We start from the raw sequence: 16114 nt of genomic DNA, 5'->3' as shown, positions 1-16114 counted from the left end.
TGAGTATGTTCTACAATGCCAAATCAGTCTTTTTGCTGTGATAGGAGCTCTTAAAACATAAAAAAGTGAACTGCAAAATGAACCCAAGTGTGTGAAGGGTTGTGTCATGGGGTAATAGATCATTTCACTGAATAATATATAATGTGAATATGACACAGTATTTGTTTTTCCTTATTTGGATTTAGTCAGGGTGAAGTGGCTAGAATGCTGAAAGTATGGCTGACTAACACATAGGTGAGATCGCTGATCTCCAAGGGGGACCTTCTCTCCACTTTGGCGATTTCATATGTCATCTACAGGGCATCAGTCTCCAAGGGGAGAGGCTCATCTATATATATGCGATCAGGAAGCACACTGTTTGGGATATCTCTTGTTGGTTTTTTACAGCTGAATCTGCCTATGGACACAATGAATCCTTAAGCCAGCCCTGGCCAAAATAATAAGTGGCTCCATAGCAGGGAAGTTGCTAGGGCTCATGACTTACCTGCAGCAAGCATCTATCTGACACCTACCGATGACCAATTCAGTTATGAGTGTCCAAAAGCTGGTGTTCGGTTGCCACTATGAGAAAAATGAGTCAGGGATTAGGTGCTGATACCACAAATGGAGTAAACAAGAATGAGAATAGGATCCTAGTATGAGTAAATGAATGCAAAGTTTACTCGATGAGAGTGTCAGCTCTGGAACACGTTCTCGTAATGGTGCACTCACACACCTGCTTGCATCTGGGACACATTTTTAGTTGATACTTACCTGCTGTAACATCCACGTAGGTAAATGAACAGGTGCCACTTATAACAGGTTAAGATTGCTGGTGTCTGCTGTGACTGGGCAGGCCAGATGGGGCTGGATATAAAATAGTTGGCCGTCCAGAAGAGGTCATTATTTCACCATGGAGAGTTTCATTGTTAGTTTGTGAACTGTAGCAAATTTAGCCATTTACAGTAAGGTATAGGGCTTTATTTGAGAGGAGATAGATTTTTGTATATATTTGTTATTAACTTTGTGTTCTTACTATTTTCACTTTAAGGATTTCACTTTTCATTTTTTTTTAATCCTTTGCTTAATTGTTTTATTTGGCATTCATCATGCAAGCGCATCTGGGATATACCTTCTCATATGGATGGATGGATGGATCTAAGGTAAGCACTACCATTCCGGGACATGGTCACTAATGGTAACATCTCTTTTTTGTCCCAGATCCCTAAGAAACCACTCACGGAGGGAAATTGACTCTGCCCCCTGTAGTCCCTCCATTAGAAAAACAAGACACTCCCAGCATGGTGTGTCTCACTCAGGAGAGAGCAGACTGGTGACTGGAGCTCCTGCCTGAATATGAAGCACCCATGAAAAGAGTGAGGAGGCCTCTTGTTTCATTTTTAGCTAAGCTGTTTTTTCATTTTGCTTTATTGGACACGCCATCGAGTGCCTATTTCTGTGTAAGGACTGTGTAAAAGGGGCTACCCGGTTGGTGCCCCCACACTTCCAGTGACTAGTGTATTCCATCGGTTGACACATGCAAATTGGTCCCGCTTGGATTTTGTGGTATTTTTGGAGGAGGATCGTTTTAATTTTTGATTTATTTTTGACATTTTTATCCTTCAAGGTATCTTTTCATTTTAAAATCACTGTATATATTGCAACTATTCATTCATTCTGCTTTCTTGTGTAAGTATTGAAGGACAGAACATTGGTTATTTATAACACAATATTATTTTGGTCATTGTTTATTTTTCTATGCAATAAATCAGAATTACTGTTTTTTGCCAAATACTTTGTGTTTCTCTCTCCCTTCCAAACTGGTTATGTTTACTACCAAACTACTAGGTGCCCTTTAAACTGTATGTGGTATCTTCCCACAACAAAGGGCACCACAGGTTGTCATCTAAATCTTCAAAGCTCTATCTACAGACAATGGGATAGGGCCAGGTAGACAGTAACAGCTGTGAAGAATCGTGAAGAGAATTTAGAATAACAGGGCTTTCACCCAGAGATTTAAAACATTGTAAAGCACTGAGGCTTAAAGATTCAGAACAATTGACTGGAATTCACTGGCCTCCCACCATACCCACTAATCACACTATGGTAAAGTCGATACTGTCCACTTTGATATCTACCAATTTTCTGAGCTCAATACACGGCAGAGTCAAAAGGAGCTGGAGCCTCTTGTGGAAGTCATTAACCTTGGGCAGGATGTCCACATTTTCACTCACACAGGAGCCACTTTGGAGATCAATCTAACCTGAGCTTCTTTGGGAAAAGATCATTAAACAAGAATGGCCAGAGCACTGGGATTTGAATGGAGAACCCTGGTGCTTCAAGACAAAAGTGCTAGCAGCTGAACCACCATGCCACATCTTACCAAATTTTTATTGCCAAAAGTAACTTTTAATAAAGACAGACTGTCAATGAGTTAAACTGTCGAACAGGGAAAATGTAAAGTAAAAAGCAAAGAAAACAGCTGCTTGTAACCTTCAGCTAATGGTGATGTACAGTGCATCCGGAAAGTATTCACAGCACATCACTTTTTCCACCTTTTGTTATGTTACAGCCTTATTCCAAAATGAATTAAATTCATTTTTGTCCTCAGAATTCTACACACAACACCCCATAATGACAATGTGAAAAAAGTTTACTTGAGGTGTTTGCAAATTTATTAAAAATAAAAAAACTGAGAAATCACATGTACATAAGTATTCACAGCCTTTGCTCAACACTTTGGCGATGCACCTTTGGCAGTAATTACAGCCTCAAGTCTTTTTGAATATGATGCCACAAGCTTGGCACACCTATCCTTGGCCAGTTTCACCCATTCCTCTTTGCAGCTCCTCTCAAGCTCCATCAGGTTGGATGGGAAACATCGGTGCACAGCCATTTTAAGATCTCTCCAGAGATGTTCAATCGGAGTCAAGTCTGGGCTCTGGCTGGGCCACTCAAGGACATTCACAGAGTTGTCCTGAAGCCACTCCTTTGATATCTTGGCTGTGTGCTTAGGGTAGTTGTACTGCTGAAAGATGAACCGTTGCCCCAGTCTGAGGTCAAGAGCGCTCTGGAGCAGGTTTCATCCAGGATGTCTCTGTACATTGCTGCAGTCATCTTTCCATTTATCCTGACTAATCTCCCAGTCCCTGCCGCTGAAAAACATCCCCACAGCATGATGCTGCCACCACCATGCTTCACTGTAGGGATGGTATTGGACTGGTGATGAGCGGTGCCTGGTTTATTCCAAACGTGACGCCTGGCATTCACACCAAAGAGTTCAATCTTTTTCTCATCAGACCAGAGAATTTTCTTTCTCATGGTCTGAGAGTCCTTCAGGTGCCTTTTGTCAAACTCCAGGCGGGCTGCCATGTGCCTTTTACTAAGGACTGGCTTCCGTCTGGTCACTCTACCATACAGGCCTGATTGGTGGATTGCTGCAGAGATGGTTGTCCTTCTGGAAGGTTCTCCTCTCTCCACAGAGGACCTCTGGAGTTCTGACAGAGTGATCATCGGGTTCTTGGTCACCTCCCTGACTAAGGCCCTTCTCCCCCGATCGCTCAGTTTGGATGGCCGGCCAGCTCTAGGAAGAGTCCTGGTGGTTTCAAACTTCTTCCACTTACGGATGATGGAGGCCACTGTGCTCATTGGGACCTTCAAAGCAGCAGAAATTTTTCTGTAACCTTCCCCAGATATGTGCCTCGAGACAATCCTGTCTCAGAGGTCTACAGACAATTCCTTTGACTTCATGCTTGGTTTGTGCTCTGACATGAACTGTCAACTGTGGGACCTTATATAGACAGGTGTGTGCCTTTCTAAATCATGTCCAATCAACTGAATTTACCACAGGTGGACTCCAATTACGCTGCAGAAACATCTCAAGGATGATCAGGGGAAACAGGATGCACCTGAGCTCAATTTTGAGCTTCATGGCAAAGGCTGTGAATACTTATGTACATGTGCTTTCTCAATTTTTTTATTTTTAATAAATTTGCAAAAATCTCAAGTAAACTTTTTTCACGTTGTCATTATGGGGTGTTGTGTGTAGAATTCTGAGGAAAAAATGAATTTAATCCTTTTTGGAATAAGGCTGCAACATAACAAAATGTGGAAAAAGTGATGCGCTGTGAATACTTTCCGGATGCACTGTAAGTGACTGCTATAATTCTGTAGCTCTCAGTAGGAAATAAAGCATCAGATGGATTGGAGTTTATTATAATGGACTGTGCCTCATTGTGTCCAATATATTAAATCAGTCACTTGGCAGATACATCATATTGGTGGTTTAATATCAAAAAGATAACTAAACTAAAAGACTAACTAAAAAGATTACAATATACAAGCATTCAAGACAACTCAGGCCCCTTCTTCAGGCAAGATGTAATACAGAGACTGGAGTCCCCTGTGTTTATATAGACACTAAGACAGATACAACATTGGAAAACCTTTAAGTGAGACATCTTAAATGTAAAAAATTAATAGATCTCTCCAGGCTAAGCTTCATTAAGCAATACAGGAGAACAATGTATGGTCAAGATCTTTGGATAAGATAACTGTCCAACAGTCTTTTGAGATTTCTGATGAGTTTTTCAATGTGGAAATGTGGATCTGTAGTCAGGTTGTCTGTGTCAGTCCGAGGGATGTAAACAGTCATCATATCTTGTTATAAAACTTTTGTTTCTATTCAAACCATGTTGTAATATATTAAACTTTAGCATGAGTTTAACTTCCCATTCTGTTCTCTCTTGCTGTGTTCTGGAGTTGCCCATAATTCCTTAAAGTCCTTCTCACAGTGTCCATGGCTGCTGAAGTGAGCTGTTACAGGACCATCCATATCGCTGTGCTTAATGTGAAACCGGTGTAGGTTCATTCTCAGTTTCTCTCACATAGAGTGCAGTATTGGGACATTTCATACAGAGAATGAGGTAGACCACATTAGATGATCTGCAGGAAAATGATCCCTTTATGCGATGTTCTAGCCGGAAGTGTGGTATACTGTAACTGCACAATCTGTATCATAAATGCAAGCACACGTTTTTCACCTTTTCTGTAGGCAGGGAGATGCATCATTTTCTGTTGCCTTACTTAGGGAGCTTCGGACAATTCATTGGTGCAGGTTTGGAGGTTTTCTGTATACCAGTAGGGGTGGTTTTGGAAATACATTTTTCAGCGTTTCATCATTATTTAGTATTGGCTGAAGTTCTACTATTATTTTATGAAGTGTTCTTGCTGTCTTTGTTTCTATATTCCAGAAGGTTGTTTCTGGGAGGATTCTGGCAATCTTGTTGTGCCCTACACTAACTTCATCTGTATAGTACGCAGGCTTTGGACATTCTCTAAAGAAAAGAAGGAAAACCTAAAAAAACTTAAAACTCATCTGTTCAGGAAGGCTTTTTACTTAAACTAACATTCTGCCCCTTATTTCAATTTACCTGTCTGTTCTGATGCTCAGAATAACTTGTGTGTGTTATGCCAAATTATGTTATTTTATGTTATTATGTTATAATTGGGAGAACCACTTCAACCACCACTAATGTGTTGCATCCACCTGTATGATGCAATGGCAGCCATTTTTGCACCAGTATGCTCACTACACATTAGCTGTTAGGTGGCGAAGTGGGGAGAGATAGTTAGCCAGTGAGAGACAGAGGATGATTAGGGGCCAGAATGACTAAGCCATAGTGGGCAACTTAGCTGGGACACTGGGATAAATTCTGCTATTTACGAAAGATGCTCAGGGATCTTTTATGACCATAGAGAGTCAGCACCTTAGTTTTATGTCTCATCCAAAGGACACCGCCATTTTTACAGCACATTATTCCATCACTGCACTGGAGAATTGGAGTCCACATTTAGATCACAGGATAAGTGCCCCCTGCTGGCTTTACCAATACCTGTTCCAGCAGCAACCCAAGCTTTCCTAGGTGGTCTCCCATCCAAGTACTGTCCAAACATGCTTAACTTCAGGTGGGTGACCTGTGTTGAAGTGCAAGTGGTGTGACAATGACTTTCCACCACAGTTTCACATTTCCAAAAGTATTTTGAGCTCTCCCTCTTTTGTGACAGCCAATAATGTTCTGCTGATTGAGCTGATGCCCATGCTAAGGGTTTACAGGTAAGTCCAGTTCAATTGCAGTCTCAACCCTTGTTTTCCATTCAGTTCAGTAGTATGTAAAACACCAGCCATCAGACACACAAGCCTTTGTTCGGTTCATGATTCCTCGTTGCTGAATTATATGCATTGCACTTGGTGGTGAATATTTATTGGATGTCAGAGGTTACATGCACACAAACCCACCCTATTTGATTTTGTCAGGGTTAGTGACAGACGATAGAAAAATGTTGGAAAGTCATATAATGTCACATGGCTCTTATTCACACCAGGTCAGCCTGAACGTTGTAAATCAGCCTGTTCATCTAAAGGCCATGAAACATTGCATGACTCCTCTGGTGACCCTCAGCCACAGACCCCACACACAATCATCTCAGAGAGTCAGAGGCAGTCTGGCACAAATTCCTGTGACTCGCACTGACAAAATCAAATTGTATCTATCTACTTTTAGTGTTGTATTCAATGTTATACTGTATATACCCTGCTGTTCTTTCTGAGACTCTGTGCAGCGTATTGAGCATGAGAAAGGTGGTATACAAATAAAGGGTATTATTATCATTATTATTATTATCCTCATCTGCGGAAATCATAAAAACGGCAAATGGTGGCTGCTAGGTGGGGAGGCAGCTTTCTATAAAATGAGTTTTCCTGTGAAGCTGACTAAGTATTGCACACAATAGTGTATTTTATTTTGTCTTTGTGTGGAAAATATGCATCATGTCACATTTGTGTAGCGCTCACTGCACTCCTCCACGGGGAAACGAAAAAGGAAGGATAAATGGAATTGATTTGACTGATGTGCTGCCAAGTACCTGCATTAAATAGCTGTGGAAAACAATACAGGTAAAGACAAAAGTGTGAACGAGGCTTTAGGGAGCAGCATTATTTGTTATCTACCCCAAAAATCTCTTTTTAGCAAAACTTGTGTTTTACAATCACAAAATCACCAGCACAATGAACGTTAGTGTCAGTCTCATGAAACGGTTTGCAAGTTTCAACAGTCCTGTTTGACTTATCACTACTGCTAACTGATTAAGTGGGCCCACCCTTTTTAAAGAAACACAACCAGTGAGACAGCTTGCCCACCTGCCCATAGCAAAACATTTTAGCACTTCCTCCATATTTCCTTAAGCTTTAGCCAAGCAATTACCTTCTCATTAAATATCGGCAGGGGGGCAGCTATTTCTGCCTCATGTTGTTCTTAAATCACTTTATTATTATTAAGAATAATAATTTTATTTAGCAAATGCCTTGACCTTAGGAGAATTACAAAAGCAAACCATAATACACACAATATGAGTGATTTTAAAGTTTCAAGGTAAAAAGCCATAGATGACCAAAATTCAATGTAAAGCACAAGTGTATTACAGTACCTACCTGGTCACAATGTTAGATGAACATTTAGAACTCAAAAAATATTCAAATTTGAAATTACTTAAGTCAGAGAAATTACTTAAGGAGAGCAAAGAAGAAGAATGTCTAAATAGTCCCAAGGTGCTTTGCACAGAAGCATGTCCTCAGGTTGTGCCTAAATGTTATTTGACTGGGAGCAGTTCAGATGGTCAAGTGAAGCTCATTCAGAAGCAGAAAACCAAAGAGCTTTGGCCTCTTTCATTATGTCTGGCAGAGAAGGGCCAGTAAGAAGCAGGTTGAAACAGAAAGAAGGCTTATTACAGGGACATACAGAGAGACTAAAGGCTGAATGTATTGAGGAACAGAGCCATGGAGAAAGCTGTAGGTCAAGACAGGAGTTTTGAATTGAATTCTAGCTGCAGATAAAAACCAATGGACAGAGCAAAGCAAATGAGTAGTGCGAGTGAAATGACAAACAGATCACACCATTCAATCAACCAATATTATGGGTGACTGGATGGATTTTACAACAGTTATAGGAAGACCTGCAAGCAGGTAACAAAAGCCTGAAATGGAATAGTGGGACAAGGAGTGAGGAAGGGTGAAATCCTTTTCCCTTTCTGAAGAAGGAAACAACAGAACTAGGAACCTAAAAATGTACTCTTGGATCAAGAATAAATCATCTGACATCACAAATAGTGAAGGTGTGACATCATCGAGGAGAATACTTAAAGAGTTCTGTGGAAGATGAAATAGAACTGGAGAGGCAGCATAAAGAAGAGAGACGCCTCACTCCTGGACAAACTGGTGAGGAAGGCAGGCTCTATTGTAGGCATGGAGCTGGACAGTTTGACATCTGTGGTAGAGCGATGGGCGCTGAGCAGGCTCCTGTCAATCATGGAGAATCTACTGCATACACTAAACAGTGTCATCTCCAGACAGAGGAGCAGCTTCAGCGTCAGGCTGCTGTCACTGTCCTGCTCCACTGACAGACTGAGGAGATCGTTCCTCCCCCACACTATGCGACTCTTCAATTCCACCCAGGGGGGTAAACATTAACATTATACAAAGATATCGTCTGTCTGTATACCTGCATTTCTATCACTTTTTAATTTAATATTGTCTTTATTAGTATGCTGCTGCTGGAGTATGTGAATTTCCCCTTGGGATTAATAAAGTATCTATCTATCTATCTATCTATCTATCTATCTATCTATCTATCTATCTATCTATCTATCTATCTATCTATCTATCTATCTATCTATCTATCTATCTATCTATCTAGAAGGTGAAAATAAGATTTAGAGAAGTTTAAGCTTAGAATGATGTTCATTCATCCATAATGAGATGGCAGAGAGGTACATGGAGATCTGTCTTGAAGTCTGAGTGTTGAAGTAAATAAATGAAAGGATGGTCAGTATGCTTTCACTTTAGAAGTGGTAGCAGAAGCCATGAAAGTAATAAAGTGTGCCTATGGAACGAATGTAGGGAAGGAAAAGTCTCCAGCATAGATTCTTTAAGAAAACTTGTGTAGAGTTTCAAAAGAGAAAACATAGTTAAACCATTGTGGCCTGTAGGGGGTGTACCAGCCACCCAAACCCGACAAAAGGAGACACCAGGCATGAGTTTAGCAACAAAGCACAAATTTTATTATGAGGTGAAATGCTTCTCGGTTGTTCCATTCTGCAGCACATTACAAAGCACCAATAAATCACAGCACAATGCACTTTTCTTTGACTTCTTCTTGACTTTCTTTCTGTTTCTCTCTCTCTCCCTCGTTTTCTCTGTCTATCCCATCGCCTCCAAGCTTCATCCACATCGTCCTGATTCTGGCTCCTGAATGAAGGCAGGAGGCTCCTTTTATGTACTTGGGTGTTCTCCTGGTGGCTTGTTAGTGAGGTCTGGAATCACCCCAAGGTGTGGCGAAAGCCTAACAAAGTAGGGCTATGCAGCTCTCCCTGGCATTCCCCATGGAACCCAACAGGGCTGTGCCAAACTCCAAACTTCCATGGAATGCAAAGCCCTGCTGAAATCCAGGGGGGCTGCTGTCCAGTGCTCCAGGGGAGGCATTGTCCTGTGTATATCTGCTCCCCTGGTTCTTCCTTACAATAGGAAAGGGCCCCAGCTGTCCATCACACCATAATACATAGAAGTATCATTCAAATAGGTAGTGTCACACACGTACTCTTAGGAGGCAGTCAAAAAGCTTAAAGGTGAGTGAAATATCGCGAGACAGGGGGTTTGTCACATGGTGCTTACCTAAATCTCCCATTCTTCTCAGCAGGAAAACCAAAGAAAAATAAGAAAGCTACTTCTTGGTTCCAAGATGGCTGCCGGGATGTCACTTGCGGCGCCCAAAATGATGTTACTTCTGGCAACTCCCGATGACATCACTTCCTGCCAATCATTTCCTGCCAACCATTTTCTGCCTACATTTTCTTTTACTTATACTGTAAATCATCAACTGCTTATACAAATTGCTTTTGATCACCATAACATTTCTTTTTGTGGTTTTTCCTCGTCCATTGGACAATATACGGGGACTATCCCCAAAACTTCTTTTTGTGATGCTTCATTTTGTTTCTAAAGAAGATATTTCCACAATTGGCGTAGCCAGCAGGATTTTTGTTTGAAAATGACTGCAGAACAAGACCTAAATACCGTCCTATCAGCTATCATGGCTGAATTACTGTAAGTACCTTGAAGGTACAAATGTGTGAGACTCGGACCCAGCTTGCTGAATCCAAAGCCCGGGTTGCAGCCGCGGTACGGACGGAGGCCTCTTGGTCCCTCCCCACTCAGCTTACTTACTTAACTGATGGGGGTGACATTGAGTCATATTTTTTGGTTTTCGAGCACCGCTAAGCGGAACGAATGGCCAAGGTCGGAATGGGCATACCTACTGGCCTCCTACCTGAAGGGGATAGCGCAGAGGGCCTATTATGATTAAACTGAGGAGCAGGCTGCCGACTATGACATATTAAAAACGGAGGTGTTCAAATGCTACGCCATTTCTCCGGAACAGCAGGCGAGAGAATGGAGGAAGTGGCAATTCGACCCCGAACGGCCTCTCGCACCCAGGCGTTTGAGGCTTAGAGTAAGGTGTGTTGGTGGCTATGGCCTGATATAAACAATTCACACAAGATGGCCAAGCTTTTAGCACATGAGACCTTTGTGCATGCCCTCCCTGAAAATATCGCCCAGCAGATCCGGAAGCAAAATTTTGATAATATGGACACCCTAGTCAAAATTGCTAAATGCCACTGGGCGGCTTGTAAATCGGAGCGATTGAAACAGTCCTCTCGCCGAATCCAACAGGCACTTGAGGCAGCCCCTGAGCCCTCTAGATGAGCTCCCGAGCCTTTCGTCCATCAAAGGGACAAACATTTCAGTCTTCCCCGCTGTTTCAAGTGTGGGGAGGTTGGACATCTGTCACCTGCATGCCCCAATGAACCCATGGACTGTTCACTGATTAAGGGAGAAAGGTACTGTGCTGTTGTGATTAACCCTCTGTCTCTTCCTTACACAGGTGCAGTTCTTATAAATGGGATTAAGGTAAGAGCGACGTTTGATTCCAGGAGTAACATTTCCATTGTTGCTTCCTGATTTGTTTTACCGCGACAATGGCTTAAAATAAAAACTAACCTAAGATGTATTCATAGAGACATCCGGTTTTATACAACTGCCAACTGTATGGTGACTATAAATCATATTATGAGAAAAATAACCATGGTAGTGTTACCATATCCCCCCTTTCCAGTCATAATTGGGAGAGACTGGATGAAAATTAATAGCAGTACAAACATTACTGCTCCTGAAAAAAATTTGGCTTAATAATGGAGAGTTTATCGACTCTGACTGCCTCCACTCCGTGTACTTCAGCCACTAGGACCCATATAGGTATTCAGTGCGAGGGAGTTGATGTCCCATCGCCCTCTGTGGGAGCTAGTATGGTTAACATAGGGGACATGGTGGCTGAAACGCCTCCTATTGAGGTCACCCAAGATCCTATTCAGAATTTATCTTCTCAATTCTTAATTACCCTGTCTTCCTTTAAAAGAGAACAATGGAACACTGATTCCTTAAAATTTGCTAGAAATGCTGTAGTGTCAGTTGAAGGACACACGTCCGTAGATTCCCTACCACAAATGCCTTTCTTTGTAATAAAAAAATAACTCTTGTATCGAGTGGCAGAACACAGGGGTGAAGTGAGGACATTGCTTCTAGTACCACGTGCTTATTGGCAACAAGTATGTGAACTAGCACATGCCCACCTTCTGGGAGCCCATCTGGGTTCCGAAAAAACACTGGAGAGAATTAAACTCTGATTTTATTGGCCAGGGATAAATGAGGAGGTCCGACGATTTTATAGTTCATGTTCAGTATGTCAACTTCGTCAGATTCCTAGGAGGGACCTTGCTCCTCTCATTCCTCTTCCTCTTATTGACATTCCTTTTGAATGAGTCGGCATCGACCTAGTAGGATCTTTAGAACCCTCGTTGAGAGGTCATAAATATATATTAGTTTTAGTGGATTACGCCACTCGATTTCCAGAAGCTGTTTCATTGTGCTCAGCTACCTCAAAGAACATCGCATGGGAATTAGTAGGAATATTCACTCGTGTAGGGATCCCCAAAGAGGATCTTATGGATCAAGGGACTCCCTTCACTTCAGAGATGTTCAAGGAGGTGGCTAAATTACTCAACATTAAACATCTGAAAACATTGGTCTATCATCCACAAATAGATGGATTGGGAGAACGATTTAATCAGACATTGAAGCAGATGTTATGAAAAGTAGTTAACAAGGTTTGCCTATCAGGAAGTCCAACAGGCCTCTACAGGTTTTTCTCCTTTTGAATTACTGCATGGAAGACAACCCCATGGGCTATTAGATATGTTAAAAGAAGGGTGGGAAAAGGAGGTCCTTCCTACTTCTAATATATTAGAAAATATCGCCCAATTACGTGATAGATTGGCCAAAATTAGACCCATTCAAAATGAAAATTTGGTAAAAGCTGAAGCAGCGCAGTCTCGTTATTATAATAGAAACACCACCATGCAGGAATTTGTTCTGGGTGATCGTGTTATGGTACTCGTTCCTAGTTCCCATTCTAAACTATTGGCACATTGGCAAGGCCCTTATGAAATTAAGGAAAGAAAAGGACTCGTAGCTTATTTGGTTAAACAGTGAGCAAGTATGTCATATAAATTTGCTGAAGAAGTGGAAAGACAGGGAAATCAATCCCTCCTCCGGTCAGCCTTGCTCCCTTTTCGTAATAAAGTCACACCTTAATTTCAGACCTGATTTAACAGCAGAACAAAAACAACACCTAGAGATGGCTGTCCTGTCAGTACCAGAAGTAGTGTACAAGTTACCGGGACGGACTATGCTGATTGAACATGACATCATAACTGACCCAGGGGTGATTGGCAAAGAAAGACCATATAGGCTCCCAGAGGCAAAGAAGACGGAAGTAGAGTTGGAAATTAGACTAATGCTAGAATTAGGGGTTATTGAAGAAAGTTATAGTCCCTGGTCTAGTCCAATTGTCTTAGTTCCTAAACCCGATGGGTCATGGAGGTTTTGTAATGACTTCTGACTACGTAATCAGATCTCTAAATTTGACGCGTATCCGATGCCGCGAGTGGATGATCTACTCGCTCGGCTAGGTAACGCTCAATTCCTAACTACGCTCAATATGACAAAAGGGTATTGGTAAATTCCTTTAACGGCCTCCGCTAAAGAAAAGACCATTTTTAGTACCCCGAGTGGACATTGGCAATACACTGTTCTTCCTTTTGGTTTACACGGGGCACCAGTGACCTTCCAGCATTTGGTAGATACCCTGCTACGGCTCCACAATTCATTTAGTGCTGCCACCTGGATGACACTGTTATCTATTCCGGTACGTGGGAGGAGCATGTACTGCAGGTTAAAACATTAGCTCGAGCCGGCCTTCGTATTAATCCCAAGAAGTGTTTCTTTGGATTAAAGGATTAAAGGAAGCCAAATATTTAGGCTATCTGGTCGGGGGGTGTACCGTTAAACCTCAATGCATCAGTAATTGGCCCCGTCCGGTGACTAAGAGGCAAATACAAGCATTTCTGGGTTTAGCGGGTTACTATCACCGTTTCGTACCTCGTTTCTCAAAGATCACTTCGCCCTTATCCAATCTAACAAAGAAAAGATCACCCTTAAAAGTGGTAGGGGATGATCATACTGAGACTGCATTCAGTGACTTGAAGTTGGCCCTTACGTCAGCACCTATTTTGAAATATTCCTGATTTTTCTTATCCTTTCATCCTCTAGACCGATGCATCAGACACAGGTCTAGATGCCGTGTTGAGCTAATGCATCAATGGTGCTGAACACCCCGTCATGTACCTCAGCCGGAAACTGCTGGACCGGGAGACCAGGTATGCCGCGGTGGAGCGAGAAGCCTAGGCAATCAAGTGGGCTATCACGCAATTAAGGTACCATCTATTGGGGCAGGAATTTACCCTGGTGATGGATCATGCTGCCCTTCAGTGGATGTCCATTCACAGGGACTCTAATCCCCGTGTAACTAGGTGGTTTTTAGACCTTCAACCTTATCGTTTTAGTGTCATTTATCGTAGAGGTTCCTTGCAGGCCAACGCAAATGCTTTCTCTTGTGTTCACGACTTCTCGGTGCAGGTTGCCAGACCCGACGTGTCTGGGCTGAGGTGGGGGTCATGTTCACACACGTGCGCTTAGGAGGCAGTCAAAAAGCATAAAGGTGAATGAAATATCGTGAGAAAGGGGTTTGTCACATGGTGCTTTCCTAAATCTCCCATTCTTCTCAGCAGGAAAACCGAAGAAAAATAAGAAAGCTACTTCCGGGTTCCAAGATGGCCGCCGGAACGTCACTTCCGGCAACTCTTGATGACATCACTTCCGGTTGCCTGCCAACCATTTCCAGCCAACCATTTCCTGCCTCCATTTTCTTTTACTGTATAAAAACGCCATTTTCCCACAGTAAATCATCAACTGCTTATACAAATTGCTTTTGATCATCATAATGTTTCTTTTTGTGGTTTTCCTTGTCTGTTGGACAATATACGGGGACTGTCCCCAAAACTTCTTTTTGTGATGGTTCATTTTGTTTCTAAAGAAGATATTTCCACAGTAGATAAACAGGGTATGGTTAACAGCATTTTAACCTGATAATGAGTCATTGGGACAAGGACAGAGGAGCGAGACACAGCTCAGTCATTGGCATCTATAACTAGGAGTAGGAGTGCAGTGATGCAGCAACACAAAAGGGTGAACTGGCCTCCAAATACGACTGGCAAGACCAGGGGTCAGATTTATAAAACTGTACCAGCAAAAACAGGCTCAAAATTTGAGTATGAAGCTGTCCTCGCAAACATTGGGATTTATAAAAGAAAACTTGACGATGGAATGTGTACACATTTACAAAATATACTAACTCATTCATACACAACATTTTGGACAACCTGAGAAACAAGGACAACCTTGATCAAGTAGGAAACTGCAGCAAAACCAGCTAAATCACGACTCATGCATATAATATTTCCTATCACCATTCATATTATAATGTGTGTTGACGTGACAAATATATTATACTTCTAAATTGATAATTATTATGTACAGACTATTTTTTAGTTCCCTTTTAAGACAGCCAATGCTGCATATTCCACTGAAGACACTTTTTTAGGTTATTTGTTACTTTATATTGGCTACCCATTGTCACTTCTCAGGGAATTGGCCAACAGGTCATGAATATTTCAGGCAAGCTTCACTCCATTATGTTCGATGTGCTGGAAGCCATTAACTGACCCATGAGATGATACCTAAATTTCAAATGTTGTTGGTGTACATACATAAAGCATAACATGTTTTTGCCAATATAAAAAGGAGATTTGCAGCCGTGTCCATTTCTCCTAATGCAATCAGAGCCCTTTATGGTACTCATTTTGCAATAAGTGAACCTAGTGACAATTAAGCTGCTTTTGTTAACCCTGAGCAGTTAAACTCCATTAATGGACAAGCCATCTGCATGTTAATGTGATGTTCCCATTTTCCTGTTTTTGCCTTTCACATTATTTAATGCTCTAATCCATACAAAGTTTTATAAATGAAACCCCGGGACTTCATTAAGTTTAACCTCAAACTAGGCTTATCCCAGGTAGCTGGGGCACCTAAACTCAACAGGCAGACTTTCAAGCCTGCACAGGCCCAAGATGGGGCACAACATTTTAAAGTTCAAAAATAGACTAAATATTGAAAACAAACAAAAAGGACCTTCAAGAGAGAGGGTGATCATAAACCTCTGGCTTGATAAGACAGAGATTACCCAAGAATCTTTATAAATGAAGACTTTATTAATATAAAAAAGGAGAACAAAACAGGTAAAAAGAGCAACATAAGACAGCAAGGAGATGTCTAAAAGGGAAACCCAAGGCAAAGAAGGCTATATCTAAAATCTAGATCTCAGAATCCTAGAACAAAAAGCAAAAGTGCAAAAGCCATCAGAATCGAAAACAATACTTAAAGAAATGATATTCACCTCAATCACTGAACCTGAGGGACTTCTCCCCAGCCACATACTGTATAGTATTTACAATATGCAAATACTAAACCATAAATAAACAATATTACAATATAACACAAAAATACACAATA

The sequence above is a fragment of the Erpetoichthys calabaricus genome, chromosome 10 (assembly GCF_900747795.2).
Source record: "Erpetoichthys calabaricus chromosome 10, fErpCal1.3, whole genome shotgun sequence".
Lineage (NCBI taxonomy): Eukaryota > Metazoa > Chordata > Cladistia > Polypteriformes > Polypteridae > Erpetoichthys > Erpetoichthys calabaricus.
Note: the sequence above shows the minus strand (reverse complement) of the source record.